Source organism: Ambystoma mexicanum, chromosome 13, assembly GCF_040938575.1.
Source record: "Ambystoma mexicanum isolate Mex_15411 chromosome 13, UKY_AmexF1_1, whole genome shotgun sequence".
Classification (NCBI taxonomy): Eukaryota; Metazoa; Chordata; class Amphibia; order Caudata; family Ambystomatidae; genus Ambystoma; species Ambystoma mexicanum.
The window spans coordinates 100167535-100182750 of NC_090938.1; the positions used below are offsets into that span (position 1 = coordinate 100167535).

General features: G+C 45.3%; 1 protein-coding gene and 1 long non-coding RNA gene across 2 annotated transcripts in view; one reads left to right on the forward strand and one right to left on the reverse strand.

The window, feature by feature from the left end:
* The window catches only part of LOC138520939 (uncharacterized), a 212172-nt gene that overhangs the window by 184285 nt on the left and 12671 nt on the right, over window positions 1-15216 (reverse strand). Inside the window, exon 2 of the long non-coding RNA XR_011282893.1 lies at window positions 7906-7980. This is a non-coding gene — a long non-coding RNA (uncharacterized lncRNA). The remainder of the gene's footprint in view (window positions 1-7905; window positions 7981-15216) is intronic.
* The window catches only part of LOC138520938 (5' exonuclease Apollo-like), a 129348-nt gene that overhangs the window by 62945 nt on the left and 51187 nt on the right, over window positions 1-15216 (forward strand). The gene's annotated exons all lie outside the window — the stretch shown is intronic.

Genomic DNA, 15216 nt, shown 5'->3' on the forward strand with positions numbered 1-15216 from the left:
GGGGTCAAAGATGACCCCAAGGTTCTTAGCCTCACAGGTAGGAGCAGGAAGAGGGCCCAGAGTAGACAGCCAGAGAGAGAGAGAGAGAGAGAGAGAGGAAAGGAGGTAGCTGGTGTTCCACTGAGGAGGATCTCAGTCTTAGTGGCATTAAAGCAGAGATCATTGATGGTGCACCATTCCTGAATTGCGGCTAGAGAGTGTGGTATGAGAGAAGGAGAAGAGGTGGCTGAGGGGAGCCTGAAAGAGAGCTGGGTGTTATCTGCATGACACTGAAAGTTGAAGCGGAAAGTAGCGATGCAGAGAGGAAGAGGTGCCAGGTAGTGGTTGTAAGCCAGCGAGAATGTTCAGACCCCTTAGGAACCACACATGTAGCAAGAGAGATAGAAGAGAGTAAAGAACCCAGTTGGATCTGAGAGGGTCGGTCAGTGCGAAAGGAGGTCAGCCAGGCCAGGTCCTGATCAGTGATACCTAGGTTGTCTCAGAGGCGATTGAGCAGGATGGCATGGTTGACCATATTGAAAGCAGAAGAAAGATCGAGAAGAATGAGGACAAAAGGAATGTTAGAGTCAAGGTTAGTGAACAGGTCTTCACAGGTGTTCTGGAGAGCATTTGCCATCGTTCTGGCAGCTCTGAAGCCAGACTGGTGGTTGTGGAGACAACCAACAGATTCAGTGGGAAGGTTAATTGGGAGATGGCCAGGTTTTCCAAGAGTGTGCCCAGGAAAGGAGGAAGGTTCTGCAGAGGGCTTCTTAAGAAGGGGTGCACAAGGGAGTGCTTAAGGGGGACGGGGAAGGTGGCAAAGGAGTGATTGCAGAAATATAACATCTGTCATATGTTCTTTAGGCCTAGTTGCAGTTTGGGAGGGTGGAATTGGGGCTTCTCCCTCTTCCCAAGTTCCCCTCAACACATCCAGGACATCCTGGGGTTCCCGTCCATAAAGTAGTTCAAATGGGGAAAATCCTGTGGATGCCTGAGGGGTTTTTCTAACAAAGCCCATGGAATCACTTTATACCAGTTCCTACCATCCTGTTCCACCAGCTTCCATAGTATGGTGTTTATGGTGTTATTAAAACTTTTCAACTGTCTGGGGATGATACACTGATCTTCGTAGTGTGGTGATATGCAACAGTTGTTTAACTTCCCCCATAAGTTTGCTCATGAAAGTAGTGCCATCGGAAACCCCACTCTTGGAAAATAAAGGGAGCAGATGCTTCAAAATGTGTTGTGTGTTGTTGGCTCTCAGGGGAAGGTCCTCTGGGTATCAAGTTGCATAGTCCACAATGACCACAACGTATTTATTTCCCAGTTTGAAAGTTTATAGGGGTTGCACAATGACTATACCAATCCTTGAGAACAGAATTTCAATTATTGGTAATGGATTTAAGGGACCAGGTGGTGGTATATGAGTGCTAGTCTTCTGGCAGATTTCACAAGCCTGAATAAAGTTTTTTAATATCAGCATGGATTCCGGGCCAGTAAAATGTATTCGCTATTTGTGCCTTAGTCTTGGACTGTCCTAGATGGCCTCCCATCAGATGTGAATGGGCTATCTTGAGGACCACCTGCTTATGACTTTTAGGGACAACCAACTGTGTTTTTAACAAGCCCTCTGAAGTGATATCTCCTCTATATAGAAGTCCATGTTTCAAAAAGAAAAAGGGTCCCCCTTTCTCACGACCCCCTGGCTCAGATAGGACTTGTAAAAAATGCTTCAGCCAAAAAGGTGTTGTTCCTTTGGGCAAAGGCTAGGTCTGGAAGTGTCTCGGGTTCTTCCTCTTTAGCTTATCTGGGTTCAGGGTTGGGAGGGGCATCAGGTGTTTCATCTGCATCTCCAAAACCTTGAGTACTTCTATCTGTTCCTTCTTTCCAAGATCCCTCTTTAACCCTAGGGAACATTGCTTTCTCAAGTACCCCTTGAGCAATTGTATGCCCTTGACGGATTTGGAATGGATCCTTATGATTTTTTAACAACACATTAACATCACCTCTAAAGTCTGGGTCTATAACTCCGGCTAATACATCAATTCCAAACATCCATGCCAGCCCGGATTTGGGAGCTATTCTGATATATGTATCCAGAGGTGGAATTAGAATCAAATCAGTGGGTCTCCTTTCACCTGTGGGAATAATCTCCCTACTGCTACAAATATCAAATCCATTAGGGCCATTTGTGGCTGCTGATGGGTCAGATGCTCCGGCACTTAGCTTCTCAAATTTTAGGGTTCCCCAGCTTATATCGGGTGAGCCACATCCCATCCTGACACCACTTGTGAAGGCATCATGAAGAAAGACGCAGACAATAGATTCAGCGTTCAAACAAAAGAAGTTTATTAACTCAAATGTCAGGATGATTGAAAGCCTAACTTACTTGCCCTATGCCAAGGTGGGATTTCCTTACCTAAAAAAACTAAGGAAGGTCTGAGTCAGTAAGATCAACTAAAAAGTCTGTCTGTGTCCAAAACCTACACTTGCCCTTACAACTAAAGCTAAACAATGTGCAGGGATGTCAGCACTAAAAGATACCATGTTCAAAACCAAAGTGCTGAGCTTCTTCCAGCTCCTGGCCCACTTTCCAGTTCCCCTTCCCCAAGTTCAAGACAGTTCTATAATAAAGTCTCAGGGTTTCCTTCCCTGAGAAGACAACACAGTTGCAAAAAGGGGCCCCTCAAGGTTCCTTTCCTCAAGACAGCAACAAAGTTCATAAAGGTCTCAGGTTTCCCTACCCCAAGACATCAGCTTGTCAACTTGTCCTTAGTCTCGGTCTCTTAATGTTCAAAACCCAGTTCCAGGTTAACTTTACACTCTTTCTGAATTCTTGCCACTTCATATAGATTGCTTTATTCTTCTTCACTTCAGCAATCTCTTTCATACACTTGGATTTGCTCTCTCTGTATGTCTCTTTCACAGATAAGGTATCCCCATCTATGAGCGGTTGTTGGACCATACGGTCCACCCGTTACAGGTCACGCAACTGAAAACCTTAGGCTGTCTTGCCCATACAGGTTCTTTTGTAACTGCAGCTGTGTTCTGGTTCACACTCACTTGGCTTTCTCCTTGCCAGCCCTTTGGCTTTGCCACAATGTGTTTTCCTCTGTGCCAGTGTTTTGACTTTGCCACAATGAGTTCTTTTCATTTGGTTCACTTTGTGGTGCTCTTTTTCTTTCACCTCTTTGCTTTCACACTTTTCAGCAATATTAAATACTTGCTCTTCACTGCATTTCATAAGCCTTGTTCTTTGCTTTCCATATATTGTATGTGCACTTTACACAAACTTGTCATCTGTTCAAAGGTTTATCAAAAGATTTCATATGCTTGTCAAAAGTTTTCTTTTAGTTCAGTATTCAATAGTTCAAAGTTCTTATCCTTGCTCACAGTTCATCTTATTCCGCATTATTCATCACACCCTTTTCTTAGGGTTCACGGTATCTTGCATATCCTCTTTCTTTCACTCAGCATTCACTTTTGGCATGTAGCAGCCCCCAGGAGCCCTCCTGTTTAATTGTTCCCTTCTGTTCACGCACCAGTTCCTGGCATCTCCTCTGGGCGGCTGCTTCTCTTCTACAGCTCTTCTACAGCTCTGCGTACAGGGTTTCTACAGGGTATTGCAGAGGGAGAAGCTATCGGAAAAGGCAGCCCCTTTTCTTCTTAAAGCAGCGATTGTTGTACAGAAGGGAAACATCCAGGGTTAATAGAAACATAGTTGGTGATCCCGAAGACCCACCTAAAGGTTGTACTGGAGATCGCACATTCTAGGACAATACAAAACCCAAGCGGACATCAGTAGGAAGTTTTACTGGCCAGGTATCCACACTGATATAAAGACCTTTATCCAGATGTGTGAAATATGTCAAAAAATTAGCACACACGTCGCTTTGCCTGCCCCTTTGAATTCTTTACCAATCATATAAGTCCCTTTTTCAAGAATCGGAATGGACATAATTGGACCTCTAGAAACATCCAGATTAGGCAACAAATAGGTCCTTGTGATTGCTGATTGTGCCACTAGATACCCCAAAGCATTCCCAATGAGAAATAATACCACACAGCAAATCCTTAAACACCTCCTGCCGTATTTTTCCAGGGTGGCTTTCTCAAGGAAATATTGACCGACCCAGGTTAAAATTTAATGAGCAAGCTCATGGCAGAGGTCAAAAAGCTTTTCCAAATTACGACTGTATGAACTTTTCACCCCAGCTCGTGGGCATCCCTCAACCGGGTTCACATTTGCCAAATATACAGTTCACTTTACTTTCTCATGATGCAGGATTCACTTCCCTTAGCTTTCTCTTGGCAATGGGTCAGAGACTTTCGAGTACAAGGGATTTGACGTGACCCTTGTAGGACAACTACGACACCTCACGCCGCCCTTTGCTAGGGCCTTCTGGTACTTACAGTTTCAATGAAAAATGGGCCAGCGAGAGTCCTTTCGAATGAGCACCCCTGCCGTGCCTGACCACTCTGCTGCTGGCCCTTCTCGGGCTTTCTCAAAACTTCAAATATACACAAGTTCTTTGTTCTCAAATTCTTGCGTTCATCTAATGTTGCCACTTGCAACCTTGGGCTCAATAAAATTCGGTTTGCTATCAGCTTCCTTCGACTCACTGATTGTATCGAGTTCACTGACTTGACTTGCTTCTGGAGTCAAGGATGGTACCACGGTAGCCAGCGTGCCTTCCCGCCTGTGCTATCAATGCGGGAGGCCCCCATGCACCGTTGACATCTGTCCCTCCACATGCCAGGTGTAACTCCCGGTCTTATGAATTCCCTTTCGGTGGCTTTGCGGGTCTGAGTTGAAAAGGGCAAGGGGCGGTTTCCCCTTCATCGTCCCTCCTGGTCTCGACGCCTTTCTCCTCTGTTTCAACTGCTGGTTTTGTGTAGCTGTTTCCTTGTGTGTTCAGCCTTGCTCATAGTGTGCTGTCATGCTCCGCCTTTTATCCCTGTGCGGAAGGTAAAGGGCAGTCAGGTGTGTGTGATTATTGTCAATTGCCTGACTCTGCCTGACCCTTGTATTGGGACATGTCGAGTAAACGGCTCTGGTGTTAGTCTGTTGACTAGTACGGTGTAAGAAAGTGTTCGTGTCAGAAAAGGGGGGTATAGTTTCTAAGTATCCTACAGGGTAGGATGGGGAAAAGGTGTTACAGGGAAGGGGGTACCACATCTTAACCTTCGGTGTCCCACTTCCACTCACCGAAGACCCCCCCATCCAGGTGATCCTACCCAACTGGTCCACCCAGAGGAACTGGATCTAATAGCGATGGCCGTGTCCTGGCCAACTGGACGACAGATTTCTGGGACTAGCGGTGAGACACCTTCAGTTTTCTCACACCGTGCCCTGGCCACCTGAAAGAGAGATCCCTGGGGACTAGCAGGTGAGATGCCCTTTAGTTTCTCATATTGGGACTTGCAAATTGCTTTGTTTACTCCCCTACCAGGTTCCTTTATGCAGTTCTTGAATATCAAACGTTCTGTGGTTCAATAAATAAATGTCAATCTTTCCTTTAACATTTCTTGGGGCTTTCAATTTGCCTGTTTTCTCCCCTGTTTTCCTGTTACACCTGGGGTGGGAATAAGAGACATGCACACCTTAAAGTTTGTTTCTCAAACTGGGTTTTATTTCTTTTAACAACAAAAGAAAGAATCAAGGTAATAAACTGGGAAAATACTGTAGCGTGGACAGGGTTTCAAGTTGCACATCCTTGAGTCCTTAAGAAAGCCATCTGCTAATGTTGCACTCATCTGCTGTGAAGTAGAAGCGCTCTTTCGTGGAAGCTCATCCGCTGTATCAAAGGTTTGTTCTTGTCAACATAAAAAGAAACGTTCCATGGAGAAATGGGCATCTTACTGATTTCTCAAATGGTTCATTTAAGTGTTCATGTTGCTAGAGTCCTTTATCACTTGTACAGTCTCTTTGGCAGCAGACTCATTATCCTAATATCTTCTCCTTGCACTTTCTCTCTCTCTCTCTCTCTCTCTCTCTCTCCACAGGGAGGCCTGATCGTGCTGCCTGGATAAACTGGTTCTCACTTCTCATTAGAATTGTCTTTGTTTACGTCTGATTTTGCTTTCTCTCTCTTGTCTGCTTTGGGTTAAACTGTGCGATCTTCCTTGAACACGGTTCCCCTTTGTGGGCTAAGCCCTGCCTCCTTGTCAGCTCGTCGTTCTGTGTAGTAGCGTTTATAGGCTGATCTACTCACAGCTGATTAGCTCGGTTTGAATGCGTGGGGCGGGCCTCGTTTCACTGCATACAATGTTTTCACTGAAAGACGGCATTTCTCCTGCCACACAGTTCCAACAGCTGACCAGTCTTGCTTGCCTTGTGCGAGCGGTTCGCTCCTCAGATATCCGCAGTTGCCGTTTTACAGTCGGCTAATCGTCACGGCCCCCTCTTACGTGTGAGCCTTTTGACAACCAGGCTCTCAGCTGATCGGGTGTGCTCGATCCGCTGTAGTGCTCTGCCCCTTTTCACCGGCTCTCAACTGATCAGGAGGACTCGTCTCAACGGCTCTTCAAGCCGGGCTCTGACATTAGCCGTTCTCACTCTTCCGACCTCGCTCCGCCTTCTTTTCCTGCCCCGTTCACTCCGGAGGTGCCAACTCAACTTAACCAAAATGAACTACTAAAGTGTGCGCAACGGCACAGTTCACTTCAAAACAGCTTCCCCCTAATACGCCCATTGATAACAGACGTCTCCCACCTCACCCTTGTCCCGGGTCTCTGTGATGGATCCACTCTGAAGTGCACAGGAGATCTTCCGTCAGGCGTTGGCTCTGGCAATACCAGCATAAGCGAGATAAGCAGGGCATCAAAGGGTTAAATATTTATATCAGCTGGAGAGGTTAATTGACAGTGTGTTTAGCCAATCACAGCAGCGATTCAAGCTGTTGACCTTGTTCTCTTGTTTTGCTGGTTGCTAGGGAACGGAGGAGCTGGAGGAGGAAAACGACGGTTATAGCTGGGCTTACTGAGGAGGTCCGGAAAGAAAACAAGGAAGACCGTTTTAACTTTAAGTAGTAAAAGTTGCGCCGTTGCGCTTATGTTAGAAAATGTTGCTGAAGTTCATGGAGCGATCGTCAATCACTGTGTGCTGCCAGTTCTGAGATCTTCACGCCGAGATCAGCGTGTCAAGGTGAGAGAGAGGCCGTCACGCTAGTATAAAGAGGGGAGGAGGAGTGAGAGCAGCGACGCCCCTATGAAACAAGTGCGGTGGGGGAGATCCCTTCCGAAACAGGCGGTCCGAAGATCGTTACAACGAAGGGGAGCGTAACATGAAGTGAGGAACGCGCTGTTACGTGAAGTAAAGGCGAGGGGCAGAAACTCTGTTTTTCGGATTACAACACTGCTGAAGGGGCGGAACTCCCACGTAGCAGCTCGGTGAGTGCAACGGTGTCACTGAGGTTCATTCAACAGTCAGCTGGGGGGCGGAGCTTTCTAGCCACTGCCGAGTCATTAAAAGGGAGTGCGACTGGAAGGCAGAAGCCTCAACAAGCCTGCAGCGTATAAAAGGGACTAGAGACTTGATGAGGAGAGACGCTGCAAGCCAGTCGCAAGGGAAAACATTAAACCAATCAAGCGAAGTGTGAGCCGAAGAGTGCCGGAGTGAGAGAGGAGTTTAAGTGCGTGCACACGTGTATGTGTACAGTGGATATTGCAAACGGAAAAGACTGTTCCCCATTGAAAGAGTCTACTAAACAAGATGTTAAAGGATTAAGAAATTGCCGTCAGGAAAGAGAATGAAGCATCAAAGCTAGTTGATAAAAAAAAGACTGTAAAATCCACAGAGCTGGGAACATTCGCAGTGAATTAACACGAAAAGGCAAAGGCGTTTGTAGTGAAATGAACTGACGGAAACCATGAGAGGGACTTGAAGAAAATGAGAATAGAACATTTCTACCTTTAGAGGCTTACCTGAAGGTACCAAGTCCGCTGCCTGAAACTGTCAACCAAAGAAGTCCTCGACCAAGACGAAACGTATTCTTTTTCCTAAAATAGAGAAAGAAAAGAAAGTTAATGCAAAAATAAAAATTGTTCCACTAACTGGAAAACATCTACTTTCAGTCTCAGCGTACTTACTTCATAAAATATAGAGAGTACACGCTTACAAATTTGGTGTCAGAGGTGGGATCGAGATAAAACGCCATGGAAGAACTCATCAAGACACTGAGTGAGGGACAACAACTTCTCCAACAAGCTTTGCAATTACAGAATCAGCAAACGCAAGCGCAAGCTGATAGACAGGCGTTCCAGCAAGCCATTCAAGTCCAACAAGCCCAATTAATCGAGGCTACTGCCGTTCGTAGGCATGCTCAGGTACCCGCTTCAGTACTTCCCGCGCATTTTTTCATTAACTTTGAAAGAGTGGTGAGGAATGCACAGTGGCCTAATGAAAGCTTGTGCCATTATATTGCGCCTCTCATGACAGGCGAAATGCAGAGTGCCTACCAGGCGGCCAATCCAACGGGGGAGACGACTTATATGGAGATGAAGAGAGTGGTCCTAGAACGTTTGGGTCACGATGAAGAGGCCTATAGGCTAAAGTTCCGAGAGATCAAGTTACAACCGGAAGAGACGCCCGTCAACTCTTTTATAGGGTAAAAGAACTGGGAGATAAGTGGTTGCAGACAACGAACACCACCGTTCAAGAAATGAATGAGAAGATTGTTATGGAACAATTCATTGAAGCCCTACTCATCCCTATGCAGCGCTGGGTCCGTCAACATCATCGGCCCAGCCTTGTGGAGGCCGTTAACATCGCCTCCGCGTATCAAAAAGCTGGTCAGGGACGCTCAATGAATTATTTGACAAACACCAAACCAAATGTCAACTTCAACAACTCTACTTCCAAGAGCCTAGGCGCTTCAAGATGGCCCAACTCAATGCTCAGGAAAACAGATTGGGAGCCTACTAGAGTACGACCCAGTAGTGAAAGTCCCGCCGGAATTCGAGCACCAAGTGTGGTTCCCAAGGGAATACAGTGCTTCGAGTGTGGAGAATGGGGACACTTGGCGAGTATGTGCCCTAAAAGAACCAAGACAGAACCTATGGACGTGGGGAACATGGAGGTTCCCAAGGAAGGAGAAACCTCTGAACCAGTAATAGTGACAAGATCTCCCTATTCCTAGAACCTGTGAGGCTGAGGTCGATGGGAAACCCACGAGAGCCATGGTGGATACCGGCAGCCTACAGACCGCAGTAAGTACTGAACTAGTAGGGGATGTGAAGCTTTCTAATAAAAAGATTCCTATACGCTGTGTGCATGGGGATGTAAGATCGTACCCTACCAAAGAAATACATTTAAAGGTGGCTGGAGAACAAATGGAGGTCAGGGCCGCTGTGATGCCGGTATTGCCAGAGCCACTTCAGTTCAGATGTACCGAACCTTGCCAGGATAGTGAAGAAAGTTGAGGAGAGTTGGTTGCAAGATGCCCCTTTTGCTCGCTATGAGATTCCGACAACTCTAACTAAAGAAAAGAAAACCAAAGCTACTATAAGAAGGTTGAAGAAGGACTGGGGGGAAAGAAATGCTTTTCCGATAGTGGTCGATTGGAAAATTGATGAAGGTGGCGATAGTTTTCGCATGGCCCAAGATTTAGACCCATTATTGGCAAATGCTAGGGCAAGTGTTTGGGATGAAATATCAGGAAGAGGACCCTTCTTCATCAAAGAGAAGGGTTTGTACTATCGATACAGTAAGGATGAGAATGGGATTGCCACCAAACAATTGTTAGTCCCAGCAAATACTACCAGACCGTCATGGAAGTAGCTCATTTACAATTGGGCGAAGGACATTTGGGTACGGAGAAAACCATACAGAAAATTTTAGGGAGGTTTTACTGGCCAGGAATATATGCTCAAGTAACCCGATTTTGCCAGACTTGCCCTGAGTGTCAGAAGAAAAATCGAGCAAATGTAAAAAAAGCTCCACTTCAACCCATGCCAATCGTGGTGGAGCCTTTTAGTAGAATCGGGTTGGATATTGTTGGCCCTTTAGAACCATCATCCAGGGGTCATAAATACATCCTAGTGGTCGTTGACTACGCAACTAGGTATCCTGAGGCTTTCCCTCTCAGGTCAACCAGCGCTTCAAACATTTGTGACGTATTAATACCCTTTTTCAGTCGAGTAGCAATACCAAAAGAAATCATCACTGATCGTGGGACTAATTTTATGTCAGCCGTATTGGAGCAAGTTTGTGGGATTTTAAAGATAAAACATTTGAAAACGGCTGTATATCACCCCCAGACTGATGGTCTCTGTCATGCCTGCTGGACATATCTCTGGACCAGGAACGACCTCTCCATACAAAATGAGTTACGCCCATAGAACCACTAGACCATTCTACTCAAAATGGAGGTTGTTCGATGCATTGCCCGGAAAACGACGTCTGCATTTTTCACGTTGTTAAATTTCACGTGACTTAGGTCCGTCACGTGTATCACGGCAGTGCGTACATAAGCAGCGTGGAAACTCTGATCGCTGCTTCTGATTAAGTCAATTTTAGCGTTTTGGTAGCTGAACTCCGGACCTGCGTTCTCGCATTTCCTTCAGCAACTTCTTTGGCCTATTTTGAGCGTGTTTCCTCCACCCGCTAATTCCGGAGCTGCGTGTATCCTGTTAGCCTGCCAAGTCTCCACGCGGACGCTGTCTGCAAGCGCGGCTGTCCTGAGCTGCGTGAATCCTGTTTGCGTGCCAAATCTCCACGCGGACGCTGTCTGCAAGCGCGGCTGTCCTGAGCTGCGTGAATCCTGTTTGCATGTCAAATCTCCACGCGGACGCTGTCTGCAAGCGCGGCTGTCCTGAGCTGCGTGAATCCTGTTTGCATGTCAAATCTCCACGCGGACGCTGTCTGCAAGCGTGGCTGTCCTGCGCTGCGTGAATCCTGTTCGCGTGTCAAATCTCCACGAGGACGCTGTCTGCAAGCACGGCTGTCCTGAGCTGCGTGTATCCTGTTCGTGTGCTAAATATCTACACGCGGACGCTGTTTTCAAGCGCGGCTGGCCTGGCTGCGTGTATTCTATCGCGTGCAATCCTGCATGTGGTTTTCTGAACTACTTTGAACCTTTGGTACCTGTGACAGTTAACAGCTGAAATTCTAATTTTTGTTCTTCGTGGGAAAACAAGTATTTCATGAACTATTGGAAGGTGATTGTGCACAGTACTTTGGACGCTATCCTGTGGTGCACCAACCCGGTATCTAGCGAGAGCCTTGTGCCGTTCGGGATAAGTCTCCCCTACTAATCTTCCCTTCCTTTGTCGTTTGTTCAACACCTGGTTTTCTTCAAGAAACTTTCGTGGATTACTTCAGTTTTTGCCATAAGGTCAGTGTCTGAATTAATACTAATACTGTGTTATCTTAGTAATTCGATTGGGACAGTTTCTTATGATACTTTATCTATCCTAGGCATACTTCCTACACAATTCCCACGCCCTTTCCAGTGATCCATCCCTCTGCCTGTTTCATTCAGTCAGAGAGTTGTATCATTTGGAAGGTCTAATTTGACCTGCCTACAATCAAGTCGTGTGAAAATAGGATCCGGAAGAGCCCTACCAAATTGTATCTTTTTTTGGTTACCGTATCCTTTTCAGTTGATACATTGGTGATTTATGACAGAATCAGAAGCCATGGAGGGTACGGATCCTTTAACTGTTTTGACTCAGTTAATCACTGACTTGAGAAATGAAATGATTACGGCACAGGACATGCTACGGCATCGAATGGATGTTATGCAAGATGCCATGCATGCCACTCCTCAGGGAGCACGGGTTCCAGTAGCCACTGCATCTGGATCTGGGACTACGACACCATCATTATCACAGGAAACTCTTAAAGTGGTTATGCCCACACAGTTTCCCTTGGCTCCCCCGGAAAGGTTCACAGGTGATCCTAAAACCTATAGAACTTTTGTTAATCAGTGCCGACTTCATTTCCTTTGCCGGCCTAATTCATTTCCTGATCTAACTACTAAAGCAGCATTCGTGCTTTCCCATTTGGGGGGTACAGCTGCTGCTTGGGCAAATCCTTTATTGGAATCAAATAGCCCCTTGTTGTACGATTGCGATGATCTTCTGGCTGCTATGAACAAAGTCTTTGATATGCGCAACGCTACTCAAGCCACAGATCTGGAGTTGCTGAATCTACAACAAGGCACTCAACCTCTGTTGGCTTACATTGCACGATTCAACCAATTAACAGCCGAAACCCAATGGCCGGAAGACAAGAAGACGGCTGTTTTCTACAAGGGTCTTTCAGAAGAACTCAAAGATGCCTTGTCCACGGTCCCAGTGGTTGCTACAGGTTTTTCAAAATTTCTTGATTTAATTTTACAAATTGATGCCCGAAGAAATGCCCGCAAAGGAGAGAGAAAACCTTTCCTTCATGCACCGGTTCGTTCTGATACACCGGCACCTTATTCGAATGATCCTGAACCAATGCAAATTGGTGCGGTGAGAGGCCGGTTGTCTAGAGCAGAAAGAGAGAACCGAAGGAAAAATAACTTATGTATGTATTGCGGTTCATCTGAGCATTTATTGGCGGCATGTCCTAAAAGACCAAATAAGCCTTCGGGAAACGCCAAAACTCGACAGTAGCAGGAGTCCCTGTGTCGAGTGTTACATCGGACTCCATTACATTTCCAGCGCATTCACCGATAGCTGTTGAGATTACTTTACGTTTCGATGATCAAAACTTGGTTTCCAAGGCTATGGTTGACTCTGGAGCCACTAATAATTACATCGATATCACATATGCCAAGAAATGTTCTATACCCCTTATAGACAAGAACAAACCTGAAACTGTTAATACTGTGGATGGATCGGTCTTGATTTCCGGTATGGTAACTCAGGAGACTGTACCTATTCAGATGACTTTATCAAATGGTCATTCGGAGGAAATAGTCTTCGATGTCATTGTGGCTCCTCAATACAAACTATTACTTGGACTTAATTGGTTGACTCTTCATAATCCTGCCATAGACTGGGTTACGGGATTGATCCAATATCCTTCCGTTTTTTGCAACGAACACTGCTTTACCAGTCAGGTGGTGTCAAATAAATCACATATTTTGGTCTCTATTGAGGGAATTTCCACTATTAGTGTGGTACATCAGAGCGGTACACATATACCAAGTGAATATGCAGATTTTGCTGATGTGTTTGACAAAGGTCAGGCAGAACAGCTGCCTCCACATAGGCAGTATGATTGTCCAATTGAATTAATTCCTGGAGCTAAAATTCCTACTGGTCGAGTTTATTCTTTAACTCTCAAAGAAGATGTTTTCTTGAAAAAATACATTGATAAAGCTCTTGATATGGGATTTATACGGCCATCTCAATCGCCGGCTGCCTCTCCTTTATTCTTTGTTCCAAAGAAGGAAGGAGATCTAAGGCCTTGCATTGATTACAGGGCTATTAACGACATCACCATAAAGAATCAGTACCCTTTACCACTGATTAATGTTCTGTTAGATCAATTAGGAACTTCCAAGTATTTCTCTAAATTGGACTTGCGCGGTGCTTACAATCTGGTTCGCATTCGCGAAGGAGACGAATGGAAGACCGCTTTTAAGATGCGGTACGGCCTTTATGAATATTTAGTGATGCCTTTTGGTCTTTGTAACGCTCCCGCCACATTTCAGTTCTTCATGAACGATATCTTCAAAGATATGATGGACCAATTCGTGGTGATTTACTTGGATGACATTTTGATATATTCATCATCTTTTCCAGAACATGTTAAACACGTGTTAGCTGTCTTACAAAGACTGAGAGAGAACAGACTTTTTGTTAAAGCCGAGAAATGTGTCTTTCATACACAAGAAGTGGAATTTCTGGGTTACGACATTACCAATCAAGGTGTTCGAATGAGTCGTTCCAAAGTGAAGGCCATATTGAATTGGCCTGTTCCACACAATGTCAAGTCAGTACAGTAATTTCTAGGTTTTGCGAATTTTTATCGCAGATTTTTTCGTTCTTTCTCCAAAACAGTGGCCCCATTGACAGCTTTAACTAGTTCTAAAGTTCCATTCTGTTTGAACCAGAATGCCCAAGCTTCTTTTGAGAGGTTAAAGGAAGCATTTACCACTGCACCTGTACTTCAACATCCTGATCCGGATGGTCAGTTTATCGTTGAAGCAGACGCTTCCAGTGTCGCTACAGGAGCTGTACTCTCGCAAGTTTGTGCAGAAACTAAGGAGGAGCATCCAGTTGCTTTCTTCTCACGCAAACTTACCCCATATGAACAAAACTATACTGTCACTGAGCGTGAATTACTTGCAATCAAGGATGCTTTCCAAGAATGGCGACATCATCTTCTTGGGGCCAAACATCAGGTGTTGGTGTATTCGTATCATAGAAATCTTCAGGCATTCAAAACTATGAAATTTCTTACAGCTAGACAGGCCAGATGGCATGTTTTTTTTGCTCAATACTATTTTCAAATTACTTATCGCCCTGCCAGACAACATGTCAAGTCGGATGCCTTGTCTCGCATCGGTGAAGAGGTGAAAGAAGAACCATTGGTGCAAAATAAGTTGTTGGCAGATCACGTGATATGTAGTTGTTCTGCACAACCTTCCCTAAAAAATGAGTTACAGGAGTGGGTGAAACTAAATCCACAATTGATTCAGGAATTGAATATTGATATATACAATGGTTTGCCTTTTAAACAAGGAGTACTCTATCTATAAACTGGTACCACTCAGAACAAGGCCCTCAGTTGGGGTCATGATTCCTTGATTGCCACCCAATCCTGGACAGAAGAAGACTCTAGAGTTGCTGAAAAGATGGTGTTGGTGGCCGTCTATAACACAAGATGTTATAAATTATGTTTCAACATGTTCTGTATGCAGTCAATGCAAGAACACTCCTGGCAAGCCAGTGGGTTTACTCCAGTCTCTACCTGTTTCTAAAAAACCATGGTACATGATATCAATGGATTTTGTGGTAGAACTTCCAAGAAATAAAGGCTACGATACCATATGGGTGGTGGTGGACTACTTTACAAAATTGGCGCTTTTTATCCCCTGTATTGGTGTACCAACAGCTGCTGGTCTGGCTGATCTATTCATCCGGCATATATTCCGTTTTTTTGGTCTACCTTCAGTGATAATCACTGACAGGGGCTCAGAATTTGCGTCACGTTTTTGGAGACCACTAAATTCGGCATTACTAATTGATGACAGATTGTCTAGTGCTTATCACCCTCAAACGGATGGACAGACT